Here is a 24,609-nt window from a genome sequence, read left to right as displayed (position 1 = left end):
GATTTTCTGTCTTGTACTTTTGCTTTTAGCTAAGTCTCTTGTAAGTAGTTGCACTTGCTGAAATTAACAGCAAGTTTCTCAGACAGTGTGTGTTTCTAGGACTGATAACACTTGATGTTTATAGTTACTGCTAGAGACTGGTATGCAGAGCCAAGGACACTGCTCAGCTCTGAGGAAAACATAAAGAGGTCCCACCTGCATCCCTCCTTTGGGGAGGAACGGACAAGATAGATGCCAGAATTGACCAAGCAGAGTATTCAGTATAAATTTGAGGGATCACGAGGGCCAAGCCAGATTTCCTGCTTCCAGCTTCCGGCTGCCTGCCCTTCCTGCCTTTCCTGCTTCCCTTCCTTCACCTCGGCATCCTGGAAGGATCCCGTCCATTCGTCTGCCTGTGCTCCTGATCCGTGCCAGCCCTTATCTGTGTGTTCCTGCCTCCAGTTCCCAACTGCTGCTGACTCCAGGAGTCTAGCCTGGACTTTTCCAGAGCTGCCCTGCAGCCTCGGTGGTGACGTGAGAGCTATTGGGGGAAAGAGGGGAGAAATGTGGTATCCATTTTCTTGTATATTTGTATATATTTAGTAATTTTTCCCTATTTATCATTACTGTTTCATTAAAGTTGTGTAGTTTAGTTTCCAACCCATAAGTCTCTCTCCCTTATTCTCTCTCCTTTCTTATCAGGGAGGAGAGAGAGATTAATAGAGAGCGTCTGTTACTCGGGTTTAATTGCCAGGCCAGTGTTAAACCGTGACAAGGACACAATTCATGCCATTAAAGTAAAATTCTAAAATGAGTCTGATGAATCCCATCTTTAGCACCAGCAGCTATGCAGAGAATCTCTTAAGAATAAGTTCTGTCCATCATTAATATTTTCCCCTGGTAATTCCTTCTATAAAACATTTTCATTAATAAGTAAATTTATCTGCCCTAGCTGCAGATAAATAATTTAGCCTAATTTACATACAGTCTCCAGATTTTCATATAGGAGTTTTGTATCCTCTGTAGCCCTCACACCTTTACAAGGAGTCACTAAATGTAGTAAAGACCTGTACAGCAGTGGCTCTGTGTTCATGGAACTGGTCAGGATGAAAGCACTCTGCATCCTATTCACAGAATCCTATGATGGTTTGGATTGGAAAGGACCTTAGACATCATCTAGTTCCAACCTTCCTGAAGGGGGAGGTATGTCTACCACTACACCACATTGCTCAGAACCCCATCCAACCTGGCGTTGAACATTTCCAGGGATGAGGCTTCAACAACCCCCCTGGGCAAACTATGCCAGTATCTCATCACCCTCACACTGAGGAATTTCTTCTTTATATCTAGTCTAAATCTCCCCTCTTCCAGTGTAAAGCCATTACCCCATGTCCTATCACTACATACCATTGTGAAAAGCCTTTCTCAATCTTTCCTTTAGGCCTCATTCAGATACTGGAAGTCCACTGTAATATCTCCCCAGAGCATTCCTTTCTCCAAGCTGAACAAACACAATTCCATTCAGCAGGGCAGAGTAAAACTAAGTAAATATACTACACTTGTGGCAATGGTAAGTCAGCATTTATAGTTGCCTTTTGCACAAAGCTACCAGCCTGAACCACATTGAGGTGCTCTGGTATACAAAGAAAAGAAATGGCTGCATTTGTTGGAGCAATATTTTTTTTTTTTGTGTGTCTCTTGAAAAGCTGAACTTTTTTGTGATGATTCAAACACTACTACACTCCAGCTAAAATCCAAATATTTTTATTCAGAAGAACTCCTGATTTCACGAGTTACAGTACAGAAGGTTCATGTTCCTACTGAGACTCCATGTCCTATGACAACTCATAAACTTTCTTATGAATAACATCTAGAAATATGAAGGAGCTTTCCAACTGCTGCTGCACTATGGAAGCTGAATCCCAATGGTGAATCCAATATACGTGAGAGAAAAAGGACATGATGTAACTGAACAGTATCTCTGGTGAGTCACCACTGAAGCATATTCAACTCTAGTGTATCAGTGTGGGAGTGCTGTTTTCAGTTAAAAAAAAAAAAACAACACTTAAATTTTTAAAGAAAGACACTTAAAGACTGAACGTGAAAGGCCCTAGTTCTCCCCTAAAAATGATCTTGGTTGATTGTCCCAATTTACTTACATTATCTTGTGTTAGCACTTTAGAAAAGCATACCCGCATCTTGAAGGTGAAGTGTTGCAATGTTATATGAGGTTGGCTTAAAAATCAAGTTCTGTCACCATGTATTTGTCATGTGGGCATCATGTATATGTATCATATCTAGGACAAAAAACTTACTTTTCATAGCCTCAGACTCATTTCCATAACAATGGAATGTTTAGAAATAACCCAAGTAAAATTCTGAATATCTGGAAGAAGATCCAGTTTGTTGAAAAAGGCCTAATAAGGAAAATTATACGAACTTTGCATCTCTTCTTTGCTACAAGTGGTAAGGCTGAACATGAAGCATACCCTCATAAAGGCTTTTGTATTTGATAGGCAACATTTCATGAAATGAAGGAACAACAGGAAAACCAAAGTATTGAGAACCTTTTCAGAAGTGAGTTTTCTGAAGGAAGACTTGCAAGGAAAGATTGAACTTTATCCAGTAAGGACCCCTCTCCTGTAATGAATCAAAGGACTTTGCCTCTTCTGTGATCTCAGGTTTTAGAATTTCAAGAGCACAGACCTGATCTATGTACCATTTCACATTCTTTCCTCATGGAGAGAGACGTGAGGTAAAGTGAAGGACTGTTTAACCTACATACAAGTACCTTAGGGAATCTTTTCATTTTATCTTAATCAGGTCAGGATCCCATTAAGAATCATCTGCTTCTTCTACCCTCTCATTATTGTACATTAAAAGACTTTCAGTCTATACTTTGGATAAACAAACAAGTTGTCTATTCTGGGAAATCTTGTCTGAAAGATGATTATGGGGTTTTTTTTGGCTTCAGGAGGGCTAGTTAAGGACTGAGACTTTGCTGCACTAAAGATGCAATGCCATGATCTTTTCTTTCTCCAAAATAGGTTGTTGTCATAAATATTACTCTGTGTAAGTAGGTTTGCAACCTCTCTGAATTGAATTAACTATCTAACTAACTAGGTTTATGTTATGGTGTTTTTCAGTGAATCAGCACAAAAGTCCTGGGGACTGCATAGTTTGCTATATAATTGTGTTACTGTCCTAAGGTAGGCATCAGAATTTTCCCTCCTAGAATTTTAATGTTGGTCACAAATAGGGAGTAGAAAAAAAAAAAAAACCAAAACCAAAATCAAAACCAACCAAACAAACAAAAAACTTGAAGCCATGTATCTACATTTATGTTTTAGGGCAGCAGAACACAACTACAATGCCAGCTTGTACAGATGAGCCTAGCAATACTTCACAGTCCTTCAGACCATCCCTCTGCATTTTCCATTGCCTGCTATCATTTATACTTTCACTTCTTGCCAAGATTGCCAAAGAACTATGAAGTCCTCCCAGGGGATGTGAAAAAGATACCAAGGCAAATATCAAAACCTGAGGATTTCACTTCTACAGTTCATGCAAGAAAGTAATTTTTATTCTCTCTCTGATGGCAATGCACATTATGACACAGTCTGAAGTTTCATTTACCCTTCTGCATTCATAGCACACTGTCATGGCAACACTGCTTTCAAGCAGTGAGAATAAAAATGATTGTTTAGGAGTGTATGTTTAGGAGTGAATCAGTCATATTGCTTACTCAGAAGAAGTACTGGCAACCAAAACTGTCTTTTTTTACCAATGTTGTGAGTGACCTACCAGTGGTTCTCTTGAACTCAGGTCCAAACCAGCCAGAAAGTGCAAAGAGACAAATGGTCTGGTGTTTCAAAGGGAAATGGCTACAGAGACAAACCAAGACAAATAGCCTAGGAAGTATTGTCCTTACTTGGGCCAGGATAGAGTGAATTTTCTGTCTTGTCATTTTTCTTTCAGCTAAATCTCTTCTAAGGAGCTGCAGTTGCTGAATTTAACAGCAAGTTTCACAGTCAGTAGCTTCTTCTAGGACTGATAACTCTCGATCTTTATGGTTACAGCTAGAGACTTATATGCAGAACCAAGAACACTGCTTGGTTCAGAGGAACACCTTATGCTCCAGAAAGAGAAAGGGAGTAAAGGGGTCACACCTGCAGGCTCTTTGAGGAGAAGGGGACAAGAGAAGTAACCAAAATTGACCAAATAGAGTATTCCATCCCATATGCATCAAACTTGGTATAAATTGAAGGGATCACACTAAGTGATACTGAGTTGTCAGCAGTCAGGAGACCTTTTCCTACTTCTTCCAACACTATATTTTTGAAGTGAGCAGCAGATGCAAAAGATGTTTTCTAGACTCCCTTTTATAGCTTCTCTCAATGTCATTGTATTATACACATGTATAAACAAATAAGGACAGCATTATACAATACTATAAAACAGAGCGGGAACTGCTATGGCAATGTTCAGCTCCTGTGTACTAAGAAAAAGTAGAAGCCATTTCTGCACTGCAAAAGAGAGTAGAGGTAATATTCTGGCTTATTTCTACTATGTACTCCATTAAATGTCATTATCATTCTAACTCCCTTGTTCAAGTCAAGGAATTATCTGCCAATTTCTTTTCTGCTGTGGTACCAGGGGCTGAATCTGGCAGCTCCCACTCAGAGAACTGAGTGTTCACCCTTGCTGCAAGAATAAATCAAAGAAAGCATTGGTACTGTTTTTTGTGTAGGTACCCACAATTTCATTAAGGCTCTTAGCTATCATCAAATTAAGTCTGTTTTGTTTTCTTTGCAGTAACAAAAGTTGGGGAGGATATTAAAAACCCTGTCCAAAGCCCCAAACCATCATCCAAGCCAATGCTACTACAGACTGTAACTGCCTGTGCTGATCCTGTACCTCTTGAACCAGAGATCCTACAGATCCACAGAGGTCACACTCATCCACTTTCTAACCAATGCTTACATCTCCTTGCAGCCTATGCACACCCTGTACCACCTCACAGACAGAAGTGCTGTCTGGTTTAAGCAGAAAAGTCTAGACCAGTTTCTTGAAAGACTTTTCTGTGATGCTCAGCTGAGATCCTTCCTATCACACCCGTCTATCTTCTCTTGTTTCCAAGAGTCTCTTGAACTGCTTCATTACAAAAATCCTTCTCCAAGAACATTGTTTTGTGCTCCACAAAGCAGAGTGAGTTTAAAGTGGTTATTCACAAAAAGTACCTAGGGTAACAATTATGCTACAAGAAACTCCTGATGGAGGAAGGTTAGTTCCTTGGCACACTCCACTGTTGCGGCTACCAGTACTTCCCTACTGACCCCAGACAGGTATCACTTCTTTTTAGATAGGCTGTGTCATCTGGTCTTGGTGTCTGATCAGCAGAGAGGTAGGTACTTCTCACAGAGTTGACTGCAGTCTTTTAGTTTCAAATTGGGATCTGGCATTTCTCACAGAGTCACCACAGGAAAGAGAAGGTTCTGCTGAAAGGCCATGCAATGGGAAAAACAAAACAAGAGTTTCCCCTGTACATGCAATGCAAGACACCAAGTCACAGGGGGATGTGAACTGATAGGTAGGGCAGACAGGTTAGGTCCTTTCTTTTTATTTTCAGTTTCTGGATCCCAGTCTTCTACCCTGTGTGCTCAAAGGTTAGTCTAAAACATTTCTGACAATATTTTCTTACAAAGAGAAATTATGAATAAGTCAGTGCTAAGAGTGCCTCTGCACACTGCTTTCAGTACAAGGGTCAGCTTTCTCCTTCAACCTTCACTCTTCCCTTCAGCATTTCTTTGTCTGTTCCCATTTGCTTCAGCATCCTGGGAGGATTCCATCTGTTCGTCTGCCTGTGGTCTCAGTCCCTACCAACCTGAATCTGTGTGTTCCACCCTCCAGCTCCCGACTGCTGCTGACTCCAAGAGTCCAGCCTGGAATTTCCCAGGGCTGCCCTGCAGCCTCAGTGGTGAGATGAGAGCTAGTGGGGGACAATAACAAGGAACATGATATTGGTTTTCTGTACACTTGCATATAATTTTTCTTTTTTTATTATTACTGTTTCATTAAAGCTGTGTAGTTTAGTTTCCAACCTGTAAGCCTCTCTCCCTTATTCTTTCTCCTCTCTTTAACAGGGAGGGGAGAAGGATTAATAGAGAGCATCTGTCATTTGGTTAAACCATGACAAAGCTTTAAATCAGTTCCAGTGAATATTTACTCATGCTTTTTTCTAATAAGTATGCTTTCCCACACTTGTCATTATGCCATGCAGGATCTCACAGCTCTTTTTTTTTGAACATATGGTCTTTTTTCTACCTACTCTTTCTCTAGAACTACATTTGGAAATGATGCATAAATCCTGTTTTTCTCAGCTACAAAAGTCACTCTGCTCAATACTCCTCCTTATTAGCACTTTTTCACTTTTTGGTGCAGTTGGATGTATGAGAGAGATTTAACATTTTCTTTTAATACCTGCAAGTGAGAGTTTGTTTTTTTAAAATTTCTCACCAAATGCTAAAATGCTCCTAATGATAATGTGTTAGGAATTCACACATAGATCCCAAAATTCCATCTGGGTCTTACCTCTCTTTAAACACTTCTTTAACATTTTAGAAACCAACACAATTAAAATTTAAAATTAGATGGACACAGCAAGCCAGAAATTTATTGCTACATTACATTGTTGTCCAAAAAATTCAGTGTTTTAAAAATAAAGCTTCAGTAAATCACAAAAGACACAGGGAGGAGTCTTTGCAACATCTGTTTTTATGTATTTTAATTTTACAAGCTCTTAATAATGAATGTAATAGATAATACTTACATATAAGTGTTTCTTTAAGTAGGTAATTTACTACATGAAATGCAGATTACATGTTCATTAACTGCGGTTAATGAATTAACTGAACATTACATGTTCATTACATGTTCATTAGCTGCGGTTGCTAGACTATGGCACTAAGTGCCACATCCAGTCTCTTTTTAAATATCTCCAGGGACAGAGAGTCCACCACTTCACAGGGCAGCCCATTCCAATGTTTGATCCCCCTCTCTGTAAAGAAATTCTTTCTAATATCCAACCTAAACTTCCCCTGGCACAACTTAAGACCATGCCCTCTTGTCTTGTTGAAAGTCGTCTGGGAAAAGAGACCAACCCCCACTTGGCTACAACCTCCTTTTAGGTCATTGTAGAGAGTGATGAGGTCTCCCCTGAGCCACCTCTTCTTCAGGCTGAACAACCCCAGCTCCCTCAGCCTCTCTTCATAGGGTCTGTGCTCGAGTCCTTTCACCAGCCTGGTTGCCCTCCTTTGGACCTGCTCTAGGACCTCAATATCCTTCCTGAACTGAGGGGCCCAGAACTGGACACAGGACTCAAGCTGTGGCCTCACCAGGGCTGAGTACAGGGGAAGAATCCCTTCCCTGGACCTGTTGGCCACACTGTTCCTGATACAGGCCAGGATGCCATTGGCCTTCTTGGCCACCTGGGCACACTGCTGGCTCATGTTCAGCTTCCTGTCAATCCAGACTCCCAGGTTCCTCTCTGTCTGGCTGCTCTCCAACCACTCTGTCCCTAGCCTGGAGCTCCCCATGGGGTTGTTGTGGCCAAAGTGCAGGACCCGGCACTTGGCCGTGTTGAACCTCATCCCATTGGAATCAGCCCAACTCTCCAGTCTGTCCAGTTCCCTCTGCAGAGCCCTCCTGCCTTCCAGCTGATCGACACTCCCGCCCAGCTTAGTGTCATCTGCAAATTTGCTGATGGTGGACTCAATCCCTTCATTTAAATCATCAATGAAGATATTAAACAGAACTGGGCCCAACACTGGTCCCTGGGGGACACCACTAGTGACCGGCCGCCAACTGGATGCAGCCCCGTTCACCACCACTCTCTAGGCCCGGCCCTCCAGCCAGTTCTTAACCCAGCACAGGGTGCTCCTGTCCAAGCTGCGGGCTTACAGCTTTTTCAGGAGAATGCTGTGGGAGACGGTGTCGAAGGCTTTGCTGAAGTCGAGGTAGACCACATCCACAGCCTTCCCCTCATCCACGAGGTGGGTCACCCGATCATAAAAGGAGATCAGGTTGGTCAGGCAGGACCTGCCCTTTCTAAACCCGTGCTGGCTGGGTCTGATCCCTTGCCCATCCTGCAGGTGCTGTGTGATTGCCCCCAGGATGATTTGTTCCATAACCCTGCCAGGTTAGGCTGAGGTCAGGCTGACAGGCCTGGAGTTTCCTGGGTCCTCCTTCCGGCCTTTTTTGTGGATTGGTGTGACATTCGCCAGCTTCCAGTCATCTGGGATGTCCCCAGTGAGCCAGGACTGTTGGTAGATGATAGAGAGACGCTTGGCGAGCTCTTCTGCCAGCTCTCTCATCACCCTTGGGTGGATCCCATCCAGTCCCATAGACTTGTGGGGATCCAAGCAGCTCAGTAGGTCACTGACTGTTTCCTTCTGGGTTACAGGGGGGCTGTTTAGATTCTTGTCACCTTCTGTAAGCTCCAGAAGCCATCTGTCCTCAGGATAACCTGTCTTTCTGTTGAAAACTGAGGTAAAGAAGGTGTTAAATACCTCAGCCTGTTCTTCATCTTTGACAACTATATTCCCACCTGTGTCCAGTAAAGAATGGATGTTTTCCTTGCCCCTTCTTTTGCTGTTGATGTATCTATAGAAGGACTTTTTGTTATCCTTCACAGAGGTGGCGAGATTCAGTTCACATTGTGCCTTTGTCTCTCTAATTTTCTTTTTACATGACCTAACTATATTCCTAAATTCCTCCTTAGTAGTTAGCCCTTTTTTCCATAATTGGTAGGCCCTCTTTTTAACCCTAATTTCTCTCAAAGTCTCCCTGTTCAGCCAGACCGGTCGTCTTCCCCGCCGGCTCGCCTTTCCAAAGAAAATAGTTCCTTCATGGTGAAATTTTATGTCAACGAATATCAAACTGTGAGTCTGACCAGTGGTTTGGGCTCTGTGATCAGTAAATGCCCTTTTGTGCGAGTATTTCCTTCAATTAATCTTTGGGGTCACCTAGAGAATCTTGTTCCAGGTCAGTGGCTCTGATCCATTAATTTCAGATTCAGTGATACCTCTGAGAGTTTTCATGTGTTTCAGTGTTTTTTAAACTAGTGTTGGGAACACAAGGCCTTCCTCTGACTTTGATTGTGTCTCTGTACAAGGACAAGTCAGAGGTTAGCTCTGAGTCCATTGCTGTGTTTTCATAAAAGGCACAAGGATAACAAAACACAGCCCTTCTTTCTCTTCCATCTGCACACCTCAGGGTTCATTCATCCAAAACCTCACCAAAATGAACTTGCTTCAGAAAAGCATTTCAGCTAGCACAGAACAGTGCTTTCAATGACATTGCATTTCTCTGGATATGTGCTGAACAGTTCTGTTACAAATAGTTTTGGGCTTTTTTTAATACAACTTAAAAAACTGTGATAACTACCCCACCATAAACTTGAAGGCAGAGAAGTATTTGAGCATTTTGTGTATCACCAGACACTTCTCTATTTCAGTACAAAGGTCACTACATGTGGTACCTCTCCTTTCTCCACATTTTTGTGTTACTGTGCAAAACAGCTATGTATCTGAACTTTCTGTACTCTGCACCTGTGGGTTTTTTTCACATCAAAGTTTCCTTCAACACAATATTTAGGATCAGTGTCAGTGCCTGAGCTCTTAGTATTTTTCTTCAGAGTTAGAACACCAGCCCAGAAACCTTCGTCAGCTTGGGTAAAAATGATATTTCAGAAGCCTGCAAATTCAGTAAGTACTCGATAAGAGGCACTAACAAAAACTCTTACCAGAAGACTTGGTGCATTCCTGAATATGCCTGAATATTATAACTATTTGGCAAGCTAATGGATCACGCTCTTTCTTTCATAGGGTTTTAAAATCAGTTATACTTTCACCTTCTGTGTTTCTTGGAGGTATTATTCTGTTAGCAAATAGGACTTGTATTTCCAATAGTCAATACCTCTGAAAAGACTACTGTCTGGTGTACATAACAGGTCTAACAACTGTAATTAACATTCACTGAAAACAGGGTATCCTTCAATGGTAGTAATGTGACCTTGTCACTTCCTTGTGATTTCTACTACGTTTCTCAGGTCTAGAAAACAGAGGGACAGACACCTTGTTCAAGCAAGTCAGTGTGAAGAGCTGAACAAATAATCAATGAAAGTTTAAAATAAAACCAGCTGCACTTCACATTTATACATATGAGCTCTGAAAATATCTTTGAATCTTAACCTTAAGACTTCTAAGAATTGAATCAAGGACATTTGACAAGTAATTTTCCAGAGCTACTAAACATTATTTCCAATGTTAGTTGCTGTAATTCTTCAGGAAAGAGATTTTTGAAAGTCCACTAAGGAAAACTATACAACATAAAATATGAACTGCTTCTGGCATCATTAATAAAATACCATACCGAACACTGAATGCACTTCTAGCAACCTGTGCTTATGAACTACAGAGACTATTTTTCCACAGTGTACTGCATTTGCAGGATGCTGAAGGGTCACGCAGAGTTTGCCAGATCTACATAAAGTTAAGGAAATAAACACATTTTTGGCAGAAAAGACTGAACTATGCGCAGTTATGGGTGACCACAGAGGGCTCTATGAAGTGCTGAAGGCAGTGTATGGACCCACACACCAAGTCCAAAGCCCCCGGCTCAGCACAGATGGCCAAATGCTTCTCACAGATAAAACCTCCATCCTGAACTAGTGGTCTGAACATTTTCAGGCTCTCTTCAGTGCCAGCCATGTAGTCCAAGTCTCAAAAATTCAACACATTACACAACAATCCATGAAACTGAATTGGACATAGCCCCTACTTTGGGAGAGACTCCTAAGACCATACAGCAGCTAAAAACTGGCAAGGCAGATGGGGTTAATGGAATTCCATCTGAAGTCTAGAAGCATGGAGGCCAAGCACTTCATCCTAAATTTCATGAGCTCCTTGTAAGTTATTGGGAACAAGGTGTGCTACCACCAGATCTCCATGATGCAGTCATCATCACCCTGTAAAAGAAGAAAGGAGAAAATTCAAATAAACTACTCTGCTCTCCATTGCTGGAAAAATCCTTGAAAGAATACTTTTGAACAGATTAGTACCTGCTATTGTAGAGGAACTTGAACTTCTACCTGAAAGCCAATGTGGTTTCAGAGCCAATAGGAGTACCACATACATGGTATTTGTTCTCAGACAACTGCAAGAAAAGTGTAGGGAACAGAACAAAGGTCTTTATGTGACATTCATTGGCCTCACTAAAGCTTTTGACACTGTGAGTAGAAAGGGCCTGTGACAAATCTTGGAATGGTTAGGATGCCCCCAAAGGTTCTTCAAAATGATCATCCTATTACATGGGGATAAGTGGGGTCAAGTCAGATATGGTGATGCACTCTCTGAATCCTTCCCAATAATCAATGGTGTGAAACAAGGCTGCATTCTTCCACCCACTCTATTCACAATCTTCTTCAGCATGATGGTCCAAAGGGCCACGGCAGATCCCAATGAAGAAAATGGCATTTACATCTGACATCATACCAGTGGGAGCCTATTCAGCCTAAGGTGACTGAAGACCCACACCAAGATTCTAAATCACCATGTCCAAGAGCTGCTTTTTGCTGATGATGCTGCCCTCATTGCTCACACAGAAGCAGCTCTGCAACATGTAACATCCTGCTTTGCAGAGACTGCAGATCTTTTGGGGATGAAGTCAGCTTGAAGAAGAGAGTTCTTTACCATCCTGCACCACAGGAAGACTTCCATCATCCCCACATCACTATAGGAGAATCAGAGCTTAAGTCAGTCCAGCAGTTCAGCTATGTGGGGATGCATTATTTCCTCAGACACCAAGATCAGTAAAGCGATAGACAACAGATTAGCAAAGGCACACAGAGCATTCAGAAGACCTCATAAAGGTCTGAAGAAAAGTACAAAGTGATTACAGAGCCATTGTACTGTCTACTCTTTTATATGGGTGTGAGCCATGGGTCATATACCACCATGACCTGAACACGTCCTTGAACGCTTCCCTCAGTGCTGCCTCCATCCAATCCTAAACATCCACTGGACTGACTGTGTGACCAATGTCCCTGTCCTTGAACAGGCAGGGGTCACCTGCCAGTACTGAGGCCATGATACTGAGGACACAGCTGTGCTGGGCAGGACACTTCTCCAGGATGGAGGATCACCACCTCCCTAAGATTGTGCTCTATGGTGAAATTTGCACCAGCTGCCACAAGAGAGGAGCCCCAAAGAGGAGACACAAGGACTCCCTGAAACAATCCCTCAGCTTCAGCCATACTGACTGCCATCAGGGGTCCCCTCTGGCCTCCAGTTGGGAGACATGGAGACACACATCCATAACGCTGCTGCCTCCTTTGGGAACACACAGGGAATCAGTCTGGAGGAGAAAAGACAGCACAGAAAGCACTGTACTGTGCTTGTCCTCTCACAGGACACTTTCTGCTGGGCCTTTTGCAGCTGCACTGCGTGTCCCACGTTGCCCTTATCAGCCATCAGTGCACTTGCAGCAAGCCTGGGGAGAGAGAGCCTTTCTGAAATCTTTGTTCATGAAGCCAAGACATGATGATAATTATATCGCACTTTCTCATAACTATCTGAACAATTCGGAACTGATAAAATACTTGTTAGATGAAACTAAATTCTTTTCCATTTATCCTTGCTTTTCTTCTTTGATGGGTTTTGTTTGCAAGAAAAAAAAAGTTATGTCAAAAACCACCATTAGTAAAGGCACACAAGGCACACAGAAGTACTTATTTTCACTCTCCTCATTTTACATATTCCAATATTTTAGCAAAATAATTCTATATTCCAATTTCTGTTGTTGAATGGATGGTTTCATTTGCAGCAACCCCCTACTTGCATTCTGTTATGAACCCTGGTTTTATTCTCCAAGTGTGAGATAGGTGTGGCAATGGGTTAATTATTCTGAGTCAGAACAAAATAATTTTCTTCCCACTCAGATGTGTGGATGTGAAAATGGACATAAAGATTTCCACAGAATAGCAAGAATATTTGGTAAGCCTTTCTGAACAACTGAACAGTTGCAATTATCTAAAATGACTCAGAAAATCTCTGCCCCTCCTCCAAGGGGTTTTATAGGGATGCTGTGTTCATGGTGTGTAAATAAGAGCTTGTTTAAATACCCATGGTGCAACACTCTCACCACAAGCTGCCAGCAGCTATGCTTCATGCAGCACAATAGAAAACACAGAAGACGTCTAATGCCAAGGAACAAAGACCCCACTGCAAACAGGAGGCTGGGAGAAATGAACATTGCTGCCACACCATTGTCAGACAGAGGGCAGAATGGCAGCAGCATCCCCAGAGCCATAAGGACTACAAGGAGAGGTTTGTCAGCCTCTGCCAGCTTTCGCACCAGCACTCAGCTTTCCACTGTGAGTTTTGCCAAAATGCTGCAGAAACAGTTCTGTCCCCTGTGTTACTCAGAATGATATTGCTCCCAGGCAGGCCTCATGTAACCCACTGCCTCATCTCTGTTCTCCAGCATCAAGGCTACCAAGAGGAGCCAGAGAGCCCTGGACCACTGACACTAATCAAAGAGACTTGAGTGTTTGGTTCTAGAGTACCCAAGTTAATAGATCTTACATCAGCCTAATAAAAACCAAGTTTATTAATCATGGTGGCACTTCTACATCCGTAAACCACTTCTTCCTTAAAATAATGAATAGATATGACTGTTTTACCATTTGACTTTGTATCAGAAACAAAGTTTTAAAAGATACTTAAAAATGTGGCAAAATAGAAGTTCTGCAAAATGTGGGTCTCTCAGTATGGGAACATCACACCTTTTTCAATCTAGTTATGTAGTTTGTCTTTAGTTTCAGCTAACTGAACTGTTCAGGTTAATTTAACATGATCACACATAATTTGTTTTTAGTGCTACATAAATTTTTTCTTTAGTTTTTTTCACTCAGCCTACCACTACACAGTTTAGATGTCTTTTCATTATGGAAGAAGAAATGGGAAAGAACATTAAATCATGTACAGCAATAAAAAAAAATGGAAAAGTTTTTCAAAGCAACTAGCAGAAAATATCTTTGGTCTACTCAACACATTATTTCTCAGAAATACATAAAAAAATGAATAGTTTGGAGTCTAGGGTTGCGGGGTTTTGTTTGGTTTTGTTGTCTGGAAACAAGAGAGCAAGCAAAAAATTTCAGAGAAATTGAAGAACTGAAGACATTTTGAAGAATGCTGTAAAAGGCATTTTGCTCTCCATTAAGCACTGCAATTAAAAATACTGTATGTGCCATGTCCCTGCATGCCCAAATGGAGCTGTGCCAGCACCCTGCTGTGTGGTGATGGTGGCATGGGGAATGTGAAACAGCCAGCTTCCAAAGTCTGAGAGAAGTGGGAATCTCCCACATGTTCTTCAGACCCTGATAGCCCATCCAGACTGGTTCTGTCTATCTCATGGCATCTGTCACTTTATCCTTGAGAACACTGCAAAGATATGTTCATCAGATAGTACTCTTGCTTCAGCAAAATTTCACGCAGTTCCGGAAGCACCAAACTTACTATCTCTAAAAAACCACAAACAAAAAAACAAACAAACAAACAAACAAACACCACTGTCTGGAGTGATTAATGACTTTTAAAGCAATTTTGTCAGTCCTTTTGCAGGTTAGCTTGTGGATGTGAAGCCTTCAGTTGGATTTATTTCCAACAGGTTGCTTCACTGACTGAGAAACTCTTTAGAAGTGTTGTAGATGACACAAGCGATACAAGAAATCAAGTAGATTTTTGATGACCAGGAATGCAGTTCTCACTGATCCTCTAGCTCCCAAAGAGTCATCAACTTTTAAGCATATGGTCCTATTTGTCAGTTATGTGCTTGGGGGACAGTTCCTACTTCAGGATGGGGGTGAAACAAGTTGCTATTATCGTTTCTGAAATAATAATTATTTTAACACCAAAACCTGTATTTTACTCTGGTAGTATTAATCAGGCTCCTGATGCTTCAAATGCATCTCTTTGGAAAGTAATTCACTAATTACCTCTCAAATATTTAAGGTAGGTTGAATCAAATGGTTCTTTCTTCTTCAAAATACTCTAAAACTTCACATTTTTTTGTATTTATGTTTTTTTCATTTGGATGCAACTGAGGGTTTTCAAATTCTCTTACACAAGTATAGTCACAAAGATACATAAGACCATGACCAGTTTCCACAGAATGTCACTAAACCTACATGGAAATTTCTCTGTCTCTTCTAGAGCGTTTACGGTTTGTTCATGTAATTAAATATTAAAGCCCAAAGGAGCTATCTAGTGACAAGACTTATTTCTCTCATCAGAAATACTGCTTTGGAGGAGAAATGCCTTTTTTCTAATAAAGTTTTGGCAAAAACATCTTTTTTTTTCTGGTAAAAGCTGTGGCAAGCAAAAAAGGTTCCCACCTATGAATCCCTTCTGTATGCAAGATCATTATTTTCAGACAAATAATACTTTTTGTAAAAAGTTACTTACCACTTTCAAGTACTAAAAGTACTTTTACTTTACTTTTACTTTACTTTTTACTTTAAAGTTTTAGTTTAGTTTTTGCTAACTAGTAAAATAGTTGAAAAGTAATATCTCTAACTTCTACCTCAGTTAGATATAATGAAGGGCAGGAAAAAAACCAACCAATTTTCTTGTCCCTTAGTCAATGGAAAAGGCAGAAATAGAATCTTCAGCAGGACCCAGCCTGTGAGTGGCATCTCAAATACCAGATTGAAAAGCGGTCAGAATGATTGGCATCACAAGCCAGTGCTCAAGGCAGTTCCCACACAATGGCATTCCTGACTGAACAGGAAATATCTGCATTATCTAAGATCCTGCCACAGGGCAACAGCCAGCAAGTGTTGACTTGTTACCAGCACACACCATACACAGGAGTGAATGACACTGCCAACATGAAATTTAAAAATGAGAGCATGTTTTGTTACTACATGCAGTCTAAAGAAAAAGAACATATTAATAACATATTCGTTTGAGGCAAAATAACCCCAAGATTACTTTAATCTATAAATTAGACTGTAGTTTTTTACAATTTTGCCCACGATGTTCTCAAATAATAGGGAGCAAGGATCAGATATTAATCACAGATGCTCTTTAAGCCATGAGAAAAGACACAATAAAGATAAGAAATGTTTCAGGGTGGCTAAATTATGAGATATTTTGTCATTACCAAGCTGCAGACTGTGACTCATGCTATAAAGACTTTACTTTGAGCCTGTATAAATATGCAAATTGTTTGGGGTTTTTTTATGCCAAGGGCTAGCTTTTGATGTGGTATAAAACTGGTGCAGCAACATCAGATTTAGCCAACCCTGATGGTGTAGCAAAGGTTCATTCCACATGCAGCTATTCACAGTATGGAGAATAGGAACTTTTGAAGTTCTACAGAGATGTGAGAGCATGAGCTGAAAAGGTGTTTCAGGCTGTGTTGCTGGGTCTCCAAAGTCCTCAATATCTTATGCAGAGGGAAGCTTGTAATACTTAGCCATCTTTTTAAAATGTATTTGTCTTGCTAGCCCATATATGCACACACGCATTCTCTTGAATCTAAAAATCTGATTTACTGAAAGTGTTGTGTAAAAATGGTAGCACTGCAGCTCTGACAATACATTTTTTGCATATATTTCATTTCTCTGTCTTATGAATAAAAGAAACATTTTATCCAAGAAAACCAAAAACTTTAAAGGAGCCTGGATTATTATCTTCTGTTTTAGGTATCATGCTTCAGCAAGTAGATTTAATTGTCTATGCAAGTACTGACCTTCATTGCTAATGTAGAAAAAATATGCATTGAAATTTCATGTCTCTGATTTTCAGCACTAGCAAATAACGAAAAAAAATATCTCTTTTCATGAGGCGGGCAAATTTACTCTGAAATTTAAAAAGTCAGCCACAGTACATCTTTCTAGATGCACATATCTGCATTTAAAAACACTATAGACTTCAAAGCTCCCAGATAATCTTTGAAGGGACAGCTGTCATCCTGCTACTCAAATGAATGAAGGGATGCCAATGAGATGTTTATAACTCAATTCAGATTCTCTTTTTAAGTTCTGTACAGATGAGTGAAAGAACAAGAACACAAAATCAGGGAGTCTGTTTAAATGATCCTCAACACAACAAGGACATGGAGCTGTTCTAGTGAGCCTACAGGAGGGCCACGAAGATGATCAGAGGGCTGGAGCACCTTTCCTATGAAGACAGACTGAGCAAGTTGGGGTTGTTCAGCATGGAGAAAAGGAGGCTCTGGAAACCTTATAGCAGCCTCCCTGTACCTGAAGGGGGCTACAGGAAAGCTGAGGAAGGACTTATTACTAGGACTTTTTACAAATGATAGAATAAGGAGGGAACAGTTTTAAACTGGAAGAGGCTAGATTTAGTTTAGATATTAGGAAGAAATTCTTTCCTGTTTTGATGGTGAGACACACACAAGTTTCCCAGAGAAGCTGTGGTAGTCCTCTCTCTGGAAGTGTTCAAGGCCAGGTTGTATGGGGCTTTGAGCCACCTGATTTAGTAGGAGTTGTCCCTGCCCATGCAGAGGGGTTGGAACTAGATGGTTTTGAGATCCCTTCCAACCCAAACCTATTCCATGATCCTATGATTAAATGATATTCAAATCATCCCTTTGCTTCCACATGTATTTCTGCAAGACTCTGAGGAATGAGGAAGAAGGTAGCAAAACAGATATTTCTGCTACCCTATCCAGCTGTGTGTGAGGTTTTCATCTTAAGAACACCTATAGAGTCCAGAGTATGAAGTGAGACCAATCTTGAAATTAAGGGATACCTTTCCCCAGAGGCCAGTTCACCAGAGCTGCTCTGTACCTCACCATCATTCATCCTGTCACCAAAGCACCCCAAGAAGACATTCCAGAACTTTCCTTGGGACAGTGCTGAGCATCACTGAGCAAAACCAAGGGGAATGCAGGGCAGAGTGCTGCTTGAAAGGGAACCAGTGGGAGTGGGTTCAAAACACCACACAAGCAGTACAGCTCTGCTGTCCCCATGTTACAAAACCATTCAGGACTTGGCCTGTTAAAACAACTCAAAAAGAATCATCTACTGCAGCCCGCTTACCTAAACTATTTAATCCCAAGTGAATTTACTTATTTAAAGGGAAGACACTTGAGGTCCAAATAGCTTAGATACCTGCAGGGATGTAACAGTTCTGCAAAACAAATAAATAGCGTGAAATGGAGCTTCCCCCAGTGGGAACTGTCCCTTTGGTCATAAAAGATATAAATTTTAATTGAACTAGAGGTCAAAACTCTGCTTTTCAATTTTCTTTATGGATCTCCTAGCCAGTAGGCTCCACAATGCTTCTCTCTCCCTAGCGAATCTTTAACTATTCAGCAGAAGATAGAAGAGTCTCACTAGTTTTATTATTATTAAAATAAATTTGTTAATAGGAAGAAAAGGAAATTGATTAATTTTTCCTCAGAAGGAACATGTGAAATGAATGGAGTATCAGACATAACAGATGTTAATTTTAAACATAATAATTTATACAAATTTTAAGCTGAAATGTTTCTATTAATTTCAGCAGACTAGATGTGAGTGCAGACTTTTAGGCATGTGACCACAGTTGATACTTCAGAAGACAGGGCCAGGACTTGGACTTAATCCTGAGGTCAAGTTAGAGGCTTTTACCTTTAAGTGGAGTCTCTGCAAGAATTTTACAACCTATTTAAGGGTTTTCTTTATTGTTTCTGTCCTAACGGTGACATGAACTGCTAAAACAATACAACAAAGCCTTAAGAGAACAAAACAAGGACAATATGGATAATTCATTACCTGAATAATTAGATAAGGCTATTTATTTTTTACACCTTGGAGAAGAAATAGGCATACTTTGCTAAAGGATTTTTTAACTTTCTCTTGTTTTTGTTTTTCTCTCACTCAACGGGGTTTCTACACACCCAGCACTGCAAGCTTGTGGATGATCTATGAAAACTCCAAAATTAGTGTTCCCATAGATGCTATTTAAAACTGATTGTTAATCATGCTACGGTCTACTTGTTCCAATGTTAAGCATAAGGTCACAGCAGAGATGTCTTTTACTATCTCTAAGCTCATGGAGTTGGGCACATAAAGATAAAGAATAACTTTGAATAAAAGCAAGAATACAGTACTGTGTAAGGGGTTGATGATTCAACTATGTCATGATGTCACTAGTGTCTCCTGCTCTCACAGAGCTACCACAACATCCTTTTTCACTGTTAATACAACTAAGAGTGTTACAGGGGAACATGAGAAACTATAGAGGCTGGGAGCTAGATTTTCTTAAAGCATGAACTGGAAAATGTGTATACATGTCCACGGTTAAAACAGATTCTGCATCTTTTAGTCTGATAACCTACTGTGTTTTTGTATTTAGCACAAGCTGAGCTTCCTTATAAAAACAATATGTTTTAACCTTAATAATGATGTAGGTCTCGATATTTGTTTGTTGTATTTTTGTTGCAAATGACTGGATTCATCTGCTTTAAACTTCCCTGAATTCAAACAGCACGTTTTTTTTACAGAATCTGCTATCCCTTTGCAGAAACAAGATGAAATACTCAGCTGTAAAGTTAATGTTCCATAGTACATCATAGGATGCCAGAAGGAAAACTCCTGTCACTGGAACATTTGCTCCATGGACACATACAAAATTACCAAGAGAGAAGAGAAGACCCATCACTAGCACCTGTGATGAGACTTTTAAAGTGAAAAATGAAAAATTACCTGAAAACAAAAAGCATAGAAGAAAAAATTGGTTTGTTTAACAAATTAGGAAAAAACAGTCATGCAAAGATCTGCAGATTTAAAGTTCTGGAGAGTGACGTTAAATATTATTGAGAATGCTGGGAAAGCAGAGTTTCATTATTCTCTCTGTTCCAAATACCTAACGATTATTACAGTGGCAGATAAAAACATGTAAAATAAACAAGATCCAGACATGATTCTGCAGCACATGCATCAGAGCCTTTTCCTCTTGAATATTACCACTGCATCTGTTCAATATTATGGGGATTGTTGCTATTCCCTTCTACAGCCTGCTCATTAGTGAATGGAAAGGATTGAGCCTAAAACAATCAGTGACTTTCAAGTGGCACAGGACAGCAGGAGAGACAAGGAGCCAAGCACAGATGCAATGCAAAGGGCCTGCAGTAATTAGGATCTCTGGCAGAAATCACACAGTATCTTTGAGACAGGGTTGTGAAGATGTCTCTGAGGAGAGAAAATGGAGCCAGTGAGGGGCAGAGGTTGGGCTCTCGGGTTTTTTCTGCTCTTATTTTCTAATGGTCTAAGAAACACTGAGTAAAATAGGGGCAGAGTTTTTCAGTAGGGGTGACCTGAAGTAAATCCAGTTTAGTTTTAGAACAGCAGCCACAAAGGATAATTGAAAGATAATTCAATTTGGATTATTTGTATGATATTGGCAACAAAGATGCCACCACAATTTAAGGATTCGAAGTCTATGATTCTCCATATGAGTTCTTTGTGTTTGAATTCGCAATATTTTCTCTAAGTTTTGGTACTCTTAAAACAGAGAAGAGGTTTTAGAAAATCAGGTTTTTTCTCATGGCTTGGCTTTACCACCTAACACTAATGAATTCAGTAGAAAATAAGGTGGAAATGAATTATAATGTTAGTATAATAACATGTATATGTATTATATGCTTATAATTATACTGTTTATGAATATTTGAATTACACAAGCACAAACATAAATGTGTATGTGGAAATGGCATTCACAGATGATCTGGGCCTTACTAATCTGTTTCTTAGCATGAGGGTTTCATGCATCTCTGTAAGGAGATAAAGTTATGAGACTGAAAACAGATCATCTATCAGAGAAAGCTATCCTAACAACATTACACTGACTGATAGGTCCCAAAAAGGTAATTATTTCAGTATCTAAAACTGTTAATGCTACAGTGCATCATTCTAACCAGGGAACTCTTTTCAGGTAATTACATCATACCAAATTAATCAGCTTCTCACCTAAGTTTGCATTCTGTGAGAAAATGAAGATACTACTTTTACTTTTTCCATTTTATCCTCTGTTCAAGGATTCAGACAGTGCCCATAGTCCAAAATTTTAAAATGAAAAAGAAAGGAAAAAAAAAGCACAAGCACCCATGCGACAACTAAAATTAAGGGATTCCACAGAGATTGATTCACTAAAAGATTATGCAAAATGTTTCACCTGATAAGCTAAAAACCTTGGTGATACTTGTGTACTTTGCTGGTCCTTAAAGTTCACTTCGACTGAGAAAACATGTATCAGTATGGTTAGCAGCAGAGCTCAATGTATTGAAGATAGGTCCATAGACTTCCTTGGCTGCTCAACTGGGGAAGGTGAGCTGAGACCTGAGGGCAAGGCAATAAAGCAAGAAGGCAGATCTTCTACCTTCTACAGGGATCCCAACAACACTTTGGGAGCAGTAGGACCCAGGACTGGGAGAAGGAACACGTACAACTAAGTTCAGGTCTGGCCTCAAGATCCTGGGCTGTGGGTGCTGTCATTGGGGTGCTGAGTTGCCTGGCCAGAGACCTGGCCATCTTCTACAGTGATACCACCAAAAGGCAAATAACACCAAGAATGAAGACTCAGGTAAAGCCAACACTCTGTAGGACACATAAAAGCTATAATTTCTGCACTTCAGTGTCTTCTTCTCAAAGAGGAGTAGGTCTTCCAGAGATACCAAAGACAGTTGTGCAGCATATTTATTAGGGTCAGATAAACAGATTAAAATTACCACTTGAAAACCAGTAACTTTTTCTGATGTCTGAAAAAGTCATATCCTAGACTTCAAAGTTGATTTTCTTTTCTGAGTACTTCAGCACTTCCTGTTCTGAGAGCATCAGAAAACATGTATAAAATCTCAGGAGGAAAAGAAAGCCATTCCTTTAACATTTCCCATTCAACTGCAGGTCTGCTCAGATAGGATGTAAGTCAACCTTTAGACTTTTCAACACTTGCCTGAACTGAAGTAAACTCTTCAAACTTTGAAGTCTGTTCATTACTTTATCAAACTGTTCTAATTTATGCTTCATACTTATATGATATGTGAATATCTCAGAGGACTTGTGGAAAGTGAAAACAAGGACTGACAATGGATAATAGTTCAAATATGGAGAAGTCATTAAGAGGGAACTGGACAAACTGGAGAGGTGGGACCATGTGAACTTCATGTGATTCAATGAAGTCAAGTGCAAGGTCCTGCAACGGGGTAGGGGCAATCCCAGTTATCAATAGAGGCTGGGAGATGATGTGATAGAAAGCAGACTGGTCAAAAGGGACTTGGAGGTACTGATGGATGAAAAGCTGGACATAAGCCAGGAATGTGTGCTTGCAGCCCTGAGGGCGAAACTCATCTTGGGCTGCATCAAAAGAAGTGTGCCCAGCAGATTGAGAGAACAGATTCTTCTCTTCTCTGCTCTGGTGAGACCTCATCTGCAGTACTGTGTCGAGAGCTGGCGCCCACAGCATGAAGATATGGACCTGTTGGAGTGTGTCCAGAGGGCCACAAAAATGTTGATACAAATAAATACCTCTCCTACAAAGAGAACTCTCTTTGTGCTGTTCAGCCTGGAGAGGAGAAGGGTTTGGGGGAGACTTTTAATCAGCCTTCTATTTTCTGAAGGGGGCTATAGGAAAACTGAGGAAGGACTTTTTACAAGGGTGTGTTGCAATAGTGTTACAATCCACCCTTTGGTCTACGTAACTTATTATTTGAATCCTGCAGGAACAAAGTCCAGCAATGGGTCCAGTGCCAACAGAAAGTTTTCTTTGGTGGAAAAGAAATAGCACACAAAATGAAAAGTGACCTGGTAAAGACCTGGTAAGTCTGTTGAGAAAAAGAGAAAGAAAGAGAAAGATAGGAATATCACCACCTGCAGACCCTGCAGCAACCAACAATTCTTCTTCCTGGGGTAGTGGGCCAGCCCTAGATAGGCCAGCAGCCCGGTCCTAGGCAGCAAAGGATGTAAACATTCGGGTCCTTGTATGGTCCTGGGGTTTGCCACTGGTCCCATTGTAGATTCAAACCACAGCAATGTTGCTTCAATGTTTTTAGCCCCCCGCCCCCAAGCCACAAATTATAAGCACATCCAGTGTTTTTGTTTGGGGGTGGCCCTTATCTAACCCAGTGGTCATTGGGCAGTCTCTGGGAGACAGCTCACTGCTGGCTTTATCTGGACAAGACCCCTCACCTGGATTTCCAGCCACTGTGCTTATCAGGAGTCAATTGACCTATATACCACTTGCAAGTTCGTAATTTGAAGCAAAGTGCCTGACTGGAATCTCACAGATAGGATGAGGGTTAGTGGTCTTAAACTACAGGACGGTATATTTAGATTAGACATTAGGAAAACGTTACTTACTTTGAAGGTGGTGAAACACTGGAACAGGTTGCCCAGAGAGGTGGTGAAGGCCCCATCCCTGGAGACATTCAAGCTCAGGCCTGATGGGGCTCTGAGCCTCCTAATCTAGTGAAAGATGTCTCTGCTCATTGCAGGGAAGTTGAACTAGATGACGTTTAAAGGTCACTTCCAACCCAATGTTTTCTCTGATTCCATGATTTTATGCCTCCAATCGGGTTTGCTGGGCTCATCAAGGAGCACAACAATGAAATGTTGGTGTAACTGTGACAGCAAGCACCTCTGTACTCAAAGTCCTAAAGGAAGAAATACATACCTGGTTTCTTTGTCCTGTGCCACCATCAAAGACCCAAAGTGCAGAGCCATGTGCAGAGAGTCTAATCAGATAACCACAACTCCACTATACATTAAATTGCACTTAAGTTAACGAGAAAGTAAGAAAATGAGAGAATTTTAGAATCTCAGGCTTCTCTAGATGGTTTTTTAAAAGTTAGTGCAATAACAAATCACAAGAGATGTATGGCAGGATCACTAGTGAAATGAGACTGTGAAGCAACACAAAGACTGTTAAAAATTTTATTATTTTGAGGACCTTTTTTCAAATGAAATATGATTTCAAATAAAATTTTAAATAAAAAATAAAGACATAGACTATTTTTCATTTTAATTTTATAGTCCTATGTTATGTTACAAGCTGTAGCACGAGAAACACAACTTATGGATCACATCACGTATGCAGTCTCCTTGGAGTAAGACCTGCTATGGGTAACCTATCAGACAGATGGGCTTATCTAAATCTGAAAGCACCTTTTCTTCCTAAAAGGTCCTATAGACTCTTCTGCCACCAAACCACATCTAATTATCTGACAGGCCAAAAGCTAGAGCAAGAGCTGTAAGGGTGCTTCAGCACTTGCTCAGACAGCAGCCCAACCTCAGGTCCGCTCTTTTGAGGCAAGGCTTCCTGTCACATCACTCGCAGGCCTGCATGCATCTGCACAAGCCAGACACTGCTGAGAAGCACCTAAACAGATGAAGGTGCTGCATGCTGTTGGCATAGGCAGGGCCTCCCACAAACCTCTCTGTTGGCATTATCCATCACCACTGCCACACAAGACCAGAGTGGAGTCAAGCCTCCATAAGATCACTGGTCAAGCTGTGCTGTCTTCTCCTGCTCTGTTACTGTTAAATCAATTAACAAATAGACA

General features: G+C 40.7%; 1 protein-coding gene and 1 long non-coding RNA gene across 2 annotated transcripts in view; both read right to left on the bottom strand.

Moving 5' to 3' along the window:
• The window catches only part of GPBP1 (GC-rich promoter binding protein 1), a 329,691-nt gene that overhangs the window by 67,817 nt on the left and 237,265 nt on the right, over positions 1-24,609 (bottom strand). The window lies entirely within an intron of this gene.
• Positions 10,358-23,592, bottom strand: LOC139789862 (uncharacterized). The gene is made up of 3 exons (XR_011723270.1): positions 23,408-23,592; positions 11,099-11,193; positions 10,358-11,005 (listed from the first exon to the last, which is right to left on the bottom strand). It is a non-coding gene; the product is annotated as an uncharacterized lncRNA (long non-coding RNA).

This window comes from Heliangelus exortis, chromosome Z, assembly GCF_036169615.1.
Source record: "Heliangelus exortis chromosome Z, bHelExo1.hap1, whole genome shotgun sequence".
Classification (NCBI taxonomy): Eukaryota; Metazoa; Chordata; class Aves; order Apodiformes; family Trochilidae; genus Heliangelus; species Heliangelus exortis.
This window is presented reverse-complemented; position numbering and strand designations above follow the sequence as displayed.